Source organism: Mesocricetus auratus, unplaced genomic scaffold (assembly GCF_017639785.1).
Source record: "Mesocricetus auratus isolate SY011 unplaced genomic scaffold, BCM_Maur_2.0 Super-Scaffold_100013, whole genome shotgun sequence".
Taxonomy (NCBI): Eukaryota; Metazoa; Chordata; class Mammalia; order Rodentia; family Cricetidae; genus Mesocricetus; species Mesocricetus auratus.
The window spans coordinates 72,423,668-72,437,868 of record NW_024429196.1 but is presented as its reverse complement, the minus strand read 5'-3'; the positions used below and the strand labels follow the sequence as shown (position 1 = coordinate 72,437,868).

General features: G+C 46.3%; 1 protein-coding gene across 1 annotated transcript in view; it reads right to left on the bottom strand.

The window, feature by feature from the left end:
- Syk (spleen associated tyrosine kinase) overlaps positions 1-12,376 on the bottom strand; it is a 76,030-nt gene extending 63,654 nt beyond the window's left edge. Inside the window, exon 1 of the mRNA XM_021224917.2 lies at positions 11,939-12,376. The gene's annotated coding sequence lies outside the window, so the exon portion shown is untranslated. The remainder of the gene's footprint in view (positions 1-11,938) is intronic.
- Between the last annotated feature and the right edge of the window lie 1,825 nt (positions 12,377-14,201).

Sequence of the window (14,201 nt, the reverse complement as noted above, 5' to 3'; positions counted from 1 at the left end):
TGTGCTCCTGTTGGCCACCTCCACCCTGCTCCCACAGTGCCAATAAACTCGCTAACTCACCAAACGTGACTTGATCCAAATGGTTTCTTTGAGGGTAAGCAGACATTTGCTCACATCCCCCCAGGAAAGGACCAGGGACAGAAGTGAAGTCTAAAACACTGAAACTCAGAGAAACAACGACAGAGTGGTGGTTACCAGGGGTGGGGGACACCGACAGAAGGCAAGGAGTGGTGGCCTTGGGATCTGAGGAATACTTGAGACTTTGAGGGCATGAATACGTTAATTAGCTTGATCTGGTCACTCCTGGCTGCTTAGACCCAGCCTAGCACCATGGGCTTCGTGTTGGCCAGACCTCAATCTCAGAAGGCAATGAGCAGCGTCTACAAACGGCCCAGCTGGGGTCAGGGCTGAGCAGAAAGGAATTTTAGAGCTTGGAATAAATTGTCGAGAAAGTTACCCTGTCTTCATCTAAGGGTGAGAAGGACAGAAGAGGGCTGCCTACCTTCTCAACAACTTCCCTAAAGCCTCTGGTGGCTCTTAGACGTTCAGACAGAGCACACTGAAGCTTACAGAGGCAGTCTTTGGCCACGTATGGCTCCCAGTGTTGCCGGGACCACCCCTAGGCACCAGCAAGTTCAGCAATGTTCCATTACTTGTCCGGGTTTGGGCACTTTCCTTAACATACCAATGGAAGGGTCCCAAGTGGGGACTCTGAACTGAAATGATAGGACAGACACACAGCTGCCGACTGCAGGGGGATGGTCAGAGCTAAGTACTCACATTTCCGCTGGGGTTCTAAGGAGCCCCGTGGAAGGCCAGCGTTCAGGAAAACAGTCTCCATGGCTCATCCTGACCCACAACTTGAGGGATTCAGAGTCACCATGGAAACAAATCTCTGGGCCCATGTGTGAGGGGAGGACCTATCCTTACTATAGGTGGTACCATTCTGTCTGCTGGGGTCCCAGACTGAATAAAACGGGGAAAGCAGACTGAATGCCAGCATTTCTCACTCCGATTCCTGACTGAAGATACAATGTAACCAGTGGCCTCAAGATCCCTCTGCCATGTCCTCCCTGCCATGACGGACTGAATCCTTACACTGTGAGTCAAAACAATCCCTTCCCTTTTATAGCTGCTTTTTTTGGGGGAGTGGGGTGGTTATTTTTTGTTCCAGCACTGAGAAAAATAACCAGCACACCCTTTCAGTTAAAATTCCTCCAGCATGAACCCTTAGACAAGCACAGGTCTATTAAGAGGGTCACTGTGGAAGAAGTCGTGATGATACCGGGAGCTGTCAGTAGAGGCCAGCAGTAGAGCCCAGCTATGGCTGTGCGGACCAGGACAGCCCAGGCTGCTGCACTTCCTGGCACCAGGCTGATTCATGGGAGGGAGGAAGTCTCCTAATCTGCAGGGCCCCTCAGAGCAACACCTCTTGTGGTGTTTTATCTGAAATTACACAGCACAGGAACTCCAGAGGCAGGAGAGTCAGTCTCTCCAGACTGATGTGGGATGTCCTGTACGTTGCAAATATGGGTTTGCTTTTATTGGTTGATGAATAAAACTGCTTTGGCCTATAGCTAGATGAGAAATCCAAGCAGAGAGACAGAGAGAAAGAAGGCGGAGGTGGGAGAAGACACCAGCAGCTACCGAGGAAGCAAGACATGTAGAAAATGAGGTAACGCCACAAAGACGTAGCAATACTCAGATTAACAGAAATAGGTTCATTTAAATGTAAGAGCTAGCCAGTTATAAGCCTGAGCCATCCGCCAAACAATTACAATTAATATACAGCCTCTGAGTGATTATAAGTGGCTGTGGTACTGGAAGGCAGGACAGAAAAGCTCCCGCCACACCAAGTGAGCAGGTGGAGGGGCTGGATCCTGAGGGGACCCACAGGGCCCAGTGTGAGGGGTCCCCAGTACCTGTGACAGCCCCAGGTCCCACTCACTCTGTCCACCAAAAGAACCTAATGATGCTCTGGCCCTTCCAGGTGCTCTCAGATCTCATGGTAGCAAATGGGGTTGTGTTCTAGCAAATAATCTTGCTTTTCTGTATTCAAAAGGGCAGAATTGGGCAACTTGCTCAACAGACAGACAGAATGTGTATGGACATGCGTGTGGCAGGGTCTCGTGCAATTTAGGCATGTGCTTTACCACTGAGCTCCACCCAAGACCTTGATTTGTTTTAAGCTGCAGAGAAATGAAACACATACCAAGGATCTCCCCCAAACCTCAAATCCTCCTAAACAAACAACCAACCAAAAGGTCTGTGAGTGTTCAGCCCTAAACGGCTGTTTATGTCATCATTGTACCCTGTTCCAAGGGTCAGGGAACATCGTGGAAGAGGAGATGGAAAGCTGTGAAATGCTGTCTCCCGGGCACGCCATGGCTATTGCGTGCAAGAACTCACAGCGGGTGTGGTTACCTGTGGAGACTGCATAGGATGAAGTCATTCAGTTTTCCATCACTGAGAAGAGAGCAGTGAAGGCCAGCCCCCCCCCATGAGAAGTTAGTGGCAGCAGATGGCTGCTGAGGGAGGGAGACACTTCTCCTTGGAGATAGGTTCCCCATGATCTAGTGCACAGCTCTGCATCCCTGTGTGAGCTGGCAACCCTGACTGGTCTCACTGGGTTAGTAAAGGAAGAGGAGGTGAAGGAGAGGGGGGCAGTGAGGAAGTGAAGGGGAAGGAGGAGAGGAGGTGGAGGTGGGAGGGGTTTGTTGGATGGGAAAACAGTGGGTGAAATGGTGGGTGAGTACAATCAAAATACATTATGTAAGCATGTATGGAATTCTCAAGGAATAAGTAAAAATACTATTTAAAAACAGTTATTTTAGGAACTGAATCCTGCATAGGAAAAGGACTCCCCACCTCATGTCGCACCCAGATCTGCAGCTGCTTGAGCCCTTAGCGTTGTGCAGAACATGTCTGTTGTCTTAGTTTCTTTTCTATTGCTGCAAAGAGACACCGTGACCAAGGCAACTTAGAAATGAAAACGGTTTTTGGGGCTTTCAGTGCCAGGAGGTCAGGGTCTGTGATCATTATGGTGGAGAACACGGCGGCAGGCAGGCACGGCACTGGAGCAGTAGCTGAGAGCTTACATTCTGATCCACAAGCGGGGGCTCTCGTATGGTCCACTCAGGGGCACGCTACTTATGAGTCATAAGCAAACAGAATTGGTCCCAGTGGCTGCCTTGCTGAAGTCTTACACGAGGACCCCATGGCTGACAATTGTAATAAATTCTCACCTTCTCCAATTAGACAGAGGGGTTGGTTCAGTGAACATGTAGCCCTCACAGCCACAGCTTCCTGAAGATTGGCCCAGCCTTAGACAGAGCATTCAAAGACAGCTACTCTGTCTGTGCTAAATATGTGCACGCTGCCCTTCATGCCTTGATTCCCTGACGGCACCGTGTGTTTACACGTTCACAAATGAGTTAGGTCTCATAGGTAGTCTAGAGATGGATAAGGTGTGTGTGATGGGTGTGATGGTTTGAATGGAAAGGTGTGTATGATGGGTGTGATGGGTGGGAACCCGTAGGCTCATATGTTTGAATGGTTGGTCTCCAGCTGGTGGAACTACTCGGGAAGGATTAGGCATCATCTTGTTTGGTTGGAGGAGGGGTGCTCACTGAAGGAGGGCTTGGTGGTTTCCAATGTTCATATTGTTCCAGTTAGTCTCTCTCCATCTCCCTCCCTCTCCCTCCATCTCTTTCTCTGTGTGTAGGAGAGGCTGCTGAGTTAGAGGTGAGAGTTTTGCCCCTAGGTCCCCTCTGATCTGGACTCAGATCTCTTCTTCGAGAGGGTGACTTAATTAGCCTTAACTGTCAACCTGCTACAGACTAGAGTCATGTGACAGGAGGACTTCAACGACTGAGGAATTCCCTAGTTTAGTTTGACCTGTGGGCATGTCTGTGGGGGATGGTCCCAGTGTATTGTGGCGGTATCAGCCCTGGGAAGATGATCCTGGGCCACATAAGAAAGCCAGCTGAGCACGAGCCTGTGAACATAGCAGTAAGCAACAAAGCAGCAGTCCTCCATGGTTTCTGTTTCAAGTTCCGACTGGAATTCCTGCCTTGAATTTCCCCAGAGAAGGGAGTAAGTATAAGCTGAGATAAACCCTTCTCTCCTTTAAGTTGTTTTTGGCCACAATATTTGTCACAGCCATAGAAGAGAAGCTATGGCAATGGGGAGACTGTTCCTACAATGGGAACGTGACAAATGCTACCCATGATGCACTTACTGTGAGCAGCAGTGTTCACAGCAGGGCAAGCCTGGCAAAATCTCCTCCCACTTCCAGACTACCCAAGTATCCTCTCCACATGGGGGAAGACTCAGGTTTAACTTAGGGTTCAGCAGTCCTTTCATCCTGGAAATGCTTATCTGCACTGACACAGAGCCACTAGCTACAAGGCCCTTGCAATGTGGGTAGTGTAGATCAGAATTGTTTAAGTTTAATTGAAATGTACATGGCTACATTCTACATGTTGAACATCATCTGGGAAGCATACATGCCCACCCTGAGACTAACATGGTGACAAGAGATGCCATGATTGACACTGTATACATATACCTCAAGGGACAGCCTGTGAGCTCCCTTCCAAAAGTTTCTTCTATTAAGACAAAACTTGGAGGTTATAGATTTTCTTTTTTATTAAAGGGTAGCACATTTTGTTCCAAACATCTGCTTTGTTGTGCTCAAAACATACCAGATAGATAGATAGATTGATAGGTAGAATGATAGGTAGATGATAGACAGATAGATGATGATGATAGATAGATAGATAGATAGATTAGATAGATAGATTAGATAGATGATGATAGATAGATAGATAGATAGATAGATAGATTAGATAGATGATGATAGATAGATAGATAGATAGATTAGATAGATGATAGACAGATAGATAGATGATAGATAGATAGATAGATTAGATAGATAGATTAGATAGATAGATGATAGATAGATAGATAGATAGATAGATAGATAGATAGATAGATAGATAGATTAGATAGATAGATGATAGCTGAGTGCATAAAAGGGCTGAGGAGATGACTCAGTCAGTATGGGTATGTTAAAGCATGAGGATGAAGTTTAGTCCCAAAAACTCAAGTAAAAACGCTGGACTTGGTGGCCCACACCTGTAACCCCGGTGCTGGGGAGAGAGAGGAGAGACAGGAGGATTCCTGGGTCTCACTTGCCAGCTGGTCTAGCTGAGCTCCAGGTCAGTGATTTAAAACAGCTGGGGTGGAGAGATGGCTTAGTGACTAAGAGCACTTGCTGCTCTTACAGAGGACCCTGGTTCTGTTCTCAGCACTCATATTAGGTGGTTCACAGGCACCTGAAATTCCAGTTTTAGGAGGTCCCAACACCCTCTTCTGGCTTCCACAGGCATCTGTATGCAAGTAGTATATGCATGCACTCAGATACACATGCATATAAAATAAAGAAATCTAACAAAATGAAAACAAAACCAACAAAAAACCAAGATGGCCAGCATTTGAGGAATGACACCCAAGGTTTACCTCTGGTTTCTACATACTTAGACACACCTGTATTGAACTTTTATAGACATCACACACACACACACACACACACACACACTCAGCTTGTTGATGATAAACACACTCGTGCTTAATGTGAATAAAGCTTACTTCAAAAATTTGGTGATGCTATTGGGCAAGAGCCACTCTGTATCCATGACCCTCCCACAAGGCCTTGCAAAGTCACGTTGCTTGGAAAAAGACCCTTTCCTCAGTCTCCTGGGGACCAGCAGCTTTTTACCGGCTCCAGCACTCTGCCATCAGCGTTTGCAGAGGGTTCCTCCTCTGAGCCAGCCAGCAGCTCAGTTTTACATAGAGCAGTCGTGAGACTGGACAGGGGCTCCAGGGCAGGGGAGCTCAGCGTTGGTTTGCAGATGAGATAACATGAACCTAAGTAATTGAAGGAAATGGCGGAGTCAGAATCCTGGGTGCCTCCGTCAACTATGCTGCTCTGAGGGGCCTTGGGAAACCACCCTTTAGACCCGGATGGCTGCTGACCAAAGCCACAGTCCCAGAGTTTTTATCAGAGGGTGTATGTGACAAGTCCTGGGGCTCTCTGTGGTCAGTACAGCAGGGCAGATAGACACATTTGGAGTCGAGCAAGTGGCCGCATACACGGTCAGCATGTGGCTTACACAAGAGCAGACTGTTCAGGTCACCCTCTGCTGCAGCCTGAAAGGCACAGATGTCAAGCCACAGTCACCAAGAAACCATAGCCCGAGCTCTCAACCAGAAGAAAAATAGCTTGTGTCCTCATGAGAAAAAAGCCAGTTCACAGATGCAGGCACGGAACCATCGGTGTGATCTTAAAGTCCTGGATGGACTAAGAATAATGTGGAAAGATAGTCACAAAGATGGAAACTGTTCTGACAGACTTGTGTAGAAGTGGGTGCACACTGTCTCTCCCTGAGAGTTACTTTACATATGTTCATCTTTTGTGAGTGTGTCAGTCAGTTGAGAATAGACGGACATTCTCAAACACTTGAAAATTCCAACCATGGCAGATCTTATGAATACAAACACCTGTGTACAGAAGGAAACTGGTTGTATGATTTCCCCACACACACAGCTCTCTTTCTCTGTCTGTCTCTGTCTCTCTCTCTCAAACACACACACACCCCAAATGGGAGTGAACTTTCTGAACCACCAAGTCTTTGCTACTAATAATGCACACATAGCCATTAAACCCAGCACACTCACAAGTCTCAATGCAGTTGAAATGCCTTCCCCTTCAAGCATGTGCTATTTATCCCTTGAACTGTTCTGAAACAGTCATCTCCCCCATTCCTCTCCTGTGGCTTCAGGTAGAATGGGGCAGGAGGCCACACCCCAGAACTCTCAGCAGGTCAAGATGAACCCAAGCATCAGGGGCCTAGACAACTTCCAGTGGCAATGCAAACTGAGTCTGCATGACCTTGGACAGTCCTCAGCATCTGGAAACCCGGATCCTCATTTGGGGACAGAATTTGCCCAACTGTTGTGGCGAACATCATGCTTCAGAATTAGTTTCCTTCCTGGTTCATTCTCTACCTGTCCTTCCAAGAGACCCTTACTTAGTTACACATGTTCCAGGCCATGTAAGATTTACAAGCTTAGAGAAGTAAGCAGAGAGACATGTCCTTCAGCTGAGCTCTGCTCGCTAAACAGCACCCTTCCCGTGTTTTCCACATTGGCTCAAAAACAATTTTCTAGAGGTGGTGTTCACATCCCATGATAGTCACCTTGGTATGATTAAAAGCATTCAGGCCTGGGTTTTTCAGATAGATCTCCATTCTTCTTTCTCTCAGATCATTCACCGGTGATGGGTGAGTACATTCATTTAGAACGTCTAACAATCTCTCACATAGCATGACTCAAAATACATTCAAATAAAGAAACCATAGAAGTTCTATTGGAATAAGGAAATAAATGACCACAGATAAAAAGGTTATGAGAAATGTGCCCAGCGATTATGATAACAGATTGTGGTGACCTGAAGATTTTTAAGATCTATACAAAGGTTTCCAAACTGCAGAAGAGAGTGTAGTGAGTACCAAGGAATATATTTAGTCAACAAACTCCTTAAGGGCCTTCTTCAGTTCTTAACACATGTTCTGCCAGACTGAAGAACTCTGTCAGCCTGGAGCAAGACAGCAGACGGCTTCAGGGTTTCTTTAAAAAAAAACAAAGAAGAAAAAAATGGAACTGAGAGATAACACGGTGTATTTTTGACTGTGTGGAAACTTGTGTCAAACGGGTTTCAGTTTTATGTCATAAAGTTGAAAAGAAAGTTATATTAGGTTCTGTGCAAACTAAAAAAATAAAAGTGCCAAAACAAAGTTTTGCCCTAGGAACAAAAAATGAGATGGTATGGCACTGACAACGGACTGGTCTTCTTTTTGCTGCTATAACAAAACACTGGAAGCTCAGTAGTTGGTAGAAATTTATTGAGCTTGCATCTTTGAAAGTCCAAGACAGGGTAATCCCATCTGTTCCGCTGCTGGTATGGCCCTGTGAGCCACAGAATAGCAAGAAAGGTACCTTGACAGGGTCGTGAATGGGGAAGAGATCACAGGTAGAGGCAGGAGCCAAAGAGGAATTATGCTAATCTCCTCTGAGGGCAACACCCCACAGTCCACCTCCCCACCCCGTCCTGGCTAGGTCCCACTTCTTAAGGGTACAACCCACACCGGCTCTGAGGGCTTAACTCAAGAACACAGACCTTCCGGGGGCCATGGACAAACTCTCCAAACCACAGAATACTCAGCTGGTGAGAATGCCAACCCCGGAGGCTACACAGGAGCACTGGGCAGGGAACACAGTGGGGAGGACAGTGGACTCTGGCTGGGTCTTCAGCATGGAAATGCCACAACCAAGGGTGGACTCGTGAATGGCAGCAAACAACATCAGTAAACACTCCCTGAAAACTCTTAAACCCAAATGGTGGAACAGTTATCACTGGAAGGCATGGGCTTCTGGATTCTACCCACTCCTCATTCTCAGATCCACCAGCTGAAATAGAATCACAAATGAACTATCCAGTGTGCCCTGCACCAGGAGGGCATGTCTCCCCACATGCAAAACTTGATCCCTGGAAGCAGGACCATGGGGCAGGGAGACAGGATGCCAAGGCTGAAGGGGGAGTTTTTCAGTTAAATTAAAATGAAGTGAAAAGACAAAATCAACCCAGGTCACACTAAGGCATTGCCATGGCAACGCCACAGGAACTGTCAAGTGATTGACATGAGGCTGATCTAGCTAGAATAAAGGTCCATCGGTGGAGTTAAACCTGCAGAGAGAGGCAGTAGTGAGCTCCACGGTGGTATTTCAACATTTTTTATAGACATGCTGAATCCACATAAATTCATCAATATTGGAATTACGGATTTCCCTAACTGTTCTGAGCTCCTCCCTCTCCACTCACAGCACCCAGGTCTGTCACATGGGTGTCTGCTCTTCTTCTAGCTGGCCTACTCCAGCAGGCTCAATCTTCTCCACACCGGTGTTCCCACCCAAGCCTGAAAGCTGTCCTAGGAGGTGGGGCAGCTTCCAGAGTCAGGACTCTGTGTGGGGGAGCAAGGGGTTCCTTTGTTCTTCTCTCATTACAGCTGTCCTCTCCCTGTCCCAACCAGGCACTACAACATCCCTAACACCAGCACTTCCTCCTCCTGCCCCTAGTTTCCACAAAATGAGAGACAAAGACAGGGCTGCTTTGGATTTACTAACCTGACTGTAACATAAATGAAATATGCTTCCTTTGCATAGCTTTGGTTTTAACCATATTTGATTGAATTCAACACTTAAATACAGTCAATGAGTTTTAAAAGATACGGAGAAAAAGTTACATAGCTGTATTTTTATTTTTTTATGTATTTATTTTTTTGAAATGGGGTGTCATGTAGCCCAGACTAGACTCAAACTGGGTAAATACCTGTGGATATTCTTGGACTTTTGATCCTATCTCCACTTCCCAAGTGCTAGGATTAGTCTGGGCTACCACAAGTGATTTATTTGGTGTTGAGGACGTCATGCATGCCAGACAAATGCTCTATTGACTGAGTTACATCCCTAGCTGCTTCCTGCTCTCCTACTATACAGTTTTCTTTTCTTTTCCTTCTAGACAGTGTCTCCTTTAGTCTAGGATGCTCAGTCTTGCTTATAGCCGAGGATGACCTCCAACTCTTGATCCTTCTAACTTTGACTCCCAAGTGTTACGATTATAGAAGTGTCACTTCACCTGCCTACATAACTTATTATTTTCTAAAAGTTTATTTAATGTTATGTGCAGGTGTGTGTGTGTGTGTGTGTGTGTGTGTGTGTGTGTGTGTGTGTGTGTGTGTTGTTCATGATCATGCAGTGCCTGCAGAAGCCAGAAGGGAGAATTGGAGCCCCCAAGTACCGGAGTTACAACATGGTTGTGAGCCAAAGTATCGGCACTGGGAAAAGAACCCCCAATCCTCTGCAAGAGCAGTTAAATGTTCTTAGTTGATGAACCATCTCTCTTTCTCCCATAACTGATCCTTAAAAGAATAACAACAACACCAAAACATTAAAAACAAAACAAAAAACCCTCAAGCAGATCCAAGCTAACATTTTCGTCAGTTATAATCAAATGAAAAAAATGTTCCTGAAAATATATCAAAATTCATGAATCTTCATAAAATCCAATCAGCCTAGTTGTTATTGTCATCTTTATGCAGCAATTCCATAAGAAAATGTCTTTTGCCCAGCGTTCAAATACGAGGTTGAAGATTATGGTGCCACCAATCCAACTAAGGTAAGCTATTGCAATGCATCTTTGTTAGAAGACTCCACCTTCCGACATAAAAAGAAAGAAAAAGATCCCAACCTATGGATATTTGTTTCTCCCACCCAGTTGTCACAACACCAATCCAGAAACAGAGAAAGCAGCTAAAAGCTGCAAACGAGGGTAGAAGAGGCCAGCTGGAGTATTTGGAAACACAGCAAAGCAGAGCGGTTGTGCCTTGGCTTGGGCAAAGAGAACAGAAGAATCACAAAGGTTCGCCCGCAGTGGGAGCCGGAAACCTGTCTTCCAAGGACTGCAGTTGTGACCACGCCCCTTCCTGGAGTGGCTTTTGCTCCCTCCGGAAGTCACAGGAAGGATGGGAATATCTCTCTTTGAAACTTTATCTCTAAAGGATGAAAACGCCTACTGTTTCTTGGACGACTAGAGATTTAACTGCCCACGAGGTACTGGGAGGGGTGAGGTAGGGGTGAGGTGTCCTGCAATTAAAGCAGTTGGCTTTCACCATAAGTTAAGGAGTCCAATACAGACCCAGTCCTTGAGCCCCTTGCTTTGAAAAAGGAAAAAAAAAAAGGCTTGTTTTTCTTTTCTCGTTCTGGGTTTTAAGGAACCTCCTTGAATGACAACACCTGGTCTAAACAGACACAAAGTATTTATAGTTGGTATCTAGTCCCCTCGGAATATAGACCCTACTGAGCGTGAAGAAACAGTGGTGCTTGGGATAACAAAATATTACCCAATAGTGCCAGAATACCCTTCTAAATGTAAACCTTATATTTTGAAAACTCCTAAATTTCAAATATACATTGAATGATGAGGGACAGTTTGCTAGGTAAGTTCTACTAAGAGGTCTTTGCTTAAAAATTAAAACCAAACCAGAGAGATCATACCCACATGCAAAATATTAAATATGGCCTTAAAATGACCAAAGAATCATTTTATGCAAACTAAGCAATAAAATAACATTTTCTATCAATTTCACTTCTCAGGGATGAAATATAATTCCAAAATATACTCCCCGATTTTCATCCTAACTTAAAACATTTCGTTTTATAGACGTTTAAGAATAAAATCTGGCATATTTAAGCATTTCAAATACAGAATACAAATCAGTTTTTGTTTTACTGCAAAATTTCCCTAAATCTATTAAAACAAAACTATTGATCTGGATAGAACAAAATGACTTGGTGAAATAATTTCAAGTATTTAAATCTTTTTTTACTCAAATGTAAATATATTCACACACACACACACACACGGGGGGGGGAGAGAGAAGGTGGGGACGCCAAGGAACTAAGGGAAAGAAAAAAAAAACGAGTAGAGAATTTTACTTAACTTTGAACACAATAATTTTGGTCAGCCAGACAAAACTCACTCAAAAACTCAAAAGAAAATGGGAAGCTGACCGGCCTTCCCAATTCTTTCTTCTCCAAGGACTTTTAGAGAAATGAGTCTCTTCTCAATGGCTTTTAGGTGGCGTTAAGTTTTGGAAACCTTATTGATAATGTATATTCAATTGCACACTCGGGAGCCTAAAACAATCTCCAAGGATTTGGAGAGAGAGAGAGACTTCACAAAGGAAGTCCGCCAAGCAGACTTTCTGGTTTGGGCAGGGGTTCAGAGTTCGGTGCAACTGCTCTTTCCCTCACCTACCGCACTTCAGAGGCTCGGGTGCTCTGCATCGCTTCGGGGGCGCGCACAGTGGCAGTCCCGGGGTTCGCCGATCCGCCAGACGAAGTGAGCAGCCGAGAGGCGGGGCTCCCGGCTCGGCCCCGCAGCCGGCCTCGCTCCCTGCGCCCCGGGGGCGCGCGCGCGTGCTCGCCGGGGTCCGGTGCCGCACGCTGGGGCCAGGCGGGTACGCGCTCAGCAGCAGCCCCTGGAGTGAAGCCGCGATCCAACCTTTACTGGCGGCCACGGTCTGTCACCTAGGGGAGGCCCAGGCCCTGGCCTAAGACGCGGCAGGGCGGAGTGGCTCCTATCTGGGCAGGTGACCACGTCCTTCAACCCTTTCTCCCTCCTCCTGTTTCTCCCCCTGCTCCTCCTTCTGCCGGGCGCGCAAGGGTCCCCCGGTTCTCCCCGCTGCCCGGCTCGCCGCTTCCTCCTCCGGGGAACTTCCTCAATAGGCCAGGGCAGTGCCTGCGCTTCCTCCGCCGCCCCAAACCTGAGCACCCCGCCCAGAACCCAGCAGAGTTGGGCAGTGCCCTGATCGGAGCCGGGCTAGAAAGTACCCCAAGATCTAGTGTAGTAACACCCCGAACCTGAGCTAGAATGGGACAGCACACTGAACCGAGCCTGAGACAATTAAAACCCCGAATCTGGACCGGGCAGTACCTTAAACCGAGCATGAGATGGGCAGTACCTTGCCCCTGTCAAGTGGCAACCCGAACCTGAGCCTGAGCCCCTTGATGGTCCCCAAGGCAAGTTTCCACTGATTATCACCCTGAATCTGGGCAACATCGCGAACGGAGCTGCTCAGCACTGCTGGACCAGAGCGGGGCAACACCACAAACTGAGCTGGAGCCAGGCAGCTCCCTGGCATGACATATTCAGAGTAAGGCGCCCTTCTCCAGATCTGGAAGTCCCAGGGTCCAAGGTCCCTCTTTACAGAAAGGAGGGGGTTTCCCCAGCTCAAGCCAGACCCTCGACCTTTCTCCCTCCACCACAGCTGGATTTGTCTAGCCCAAGCGAGACTGCATACTGTATGGAGTGTTTAATGTCAACAGGCCAAGATGCTCCTGCTGACACCATGCCCAGGGAACACGAGTGATCCAAAAGGTGGCCTGAGAGGCTTTTGCCTACAAAAAAAAAAAAAAAAAAAAAAAAAAGAAAAAAGAAAGAAAGAAAAAGAAAAAAGAAAAGAAAGAAAAAGAAACTGTTTCTGAGGGCCTTACCTGTTGTTCACAATCTGCTTCTTGAATCCTGTCCTGCGCTCTTGACATGTTTTGGGTTTTGTTTTCTGTTAGTCAGATTCGAAACAGTCACTTTTGTCAAACTCTAACCAATAATAATAAATAAATACAATGAGTATACAGCAAATAAATAAATAAATAAATGCAATAAATTCCAGATGTTTGCAGTGAATTTTAAAGAGCAGTGTCCTCTGAAGTGCTCGCCATGCAATCAAAATGACCTGGATTTGGTCCCCAGTACTTGTTTGAAAGCTGGGGTACAGGAGCAGGGAGCAATAAATAGTAAATGCAATAGGAAGGTGGTGAAAGACAGTACTGGAGACACATGGGAATAATGCCAAGGGTTATCACAAAACACTGTCAAAAACAACCTGTACAAAAGTCACGGCAGCCTTACACAGAAAACCTTTCTGCAAGAACATGGATCCAGCCAGTTCCCATGCTACTTTGAGTAGACACTGCCCTTATCTTGCTCTTCGTAAACAAGTGAGAGTTATTTGTATGTAACACTGGGGCCTGGTACTCCCATTGTGCCATTAAAAGCTCTCCCTCCCCCATTCTCTGAGACTGTACTCCTGAGAGTGTCCTGGTGTGCATATTTCCAATCCAGCACTCTGAGAATACCAAACAAGTTCATTGTTTCTGTAGTATTGCTTTTCAGTTTAATTTTTAATTAGTTTTAAACTGATTAATGTCCACGTGTGTACAAATCTGTGCAGTATGCACACTGCATGCTGGTGTGTACATGTGTGCTCACAAATGCATGTCGAGGCCAGAAGCTGACACCAGATTTTTTTCCTGCATTCCTTGCCACCTGGTTTCTTGAGGCAGGGTCTTTTCACTGAACCTGGAGTGTACCTATTTTACTACACTTGTTGTATTGTGTATTTTACTACATAGGCAGCAAGCCTATGACTTCACCTGTCTCTACCTCCTAGCTGCACCCTCCTGCCCTGGTTTTCACATGGGGGCTGGGAATCCAATTCAGATCCTTGTGTTAGTATGGC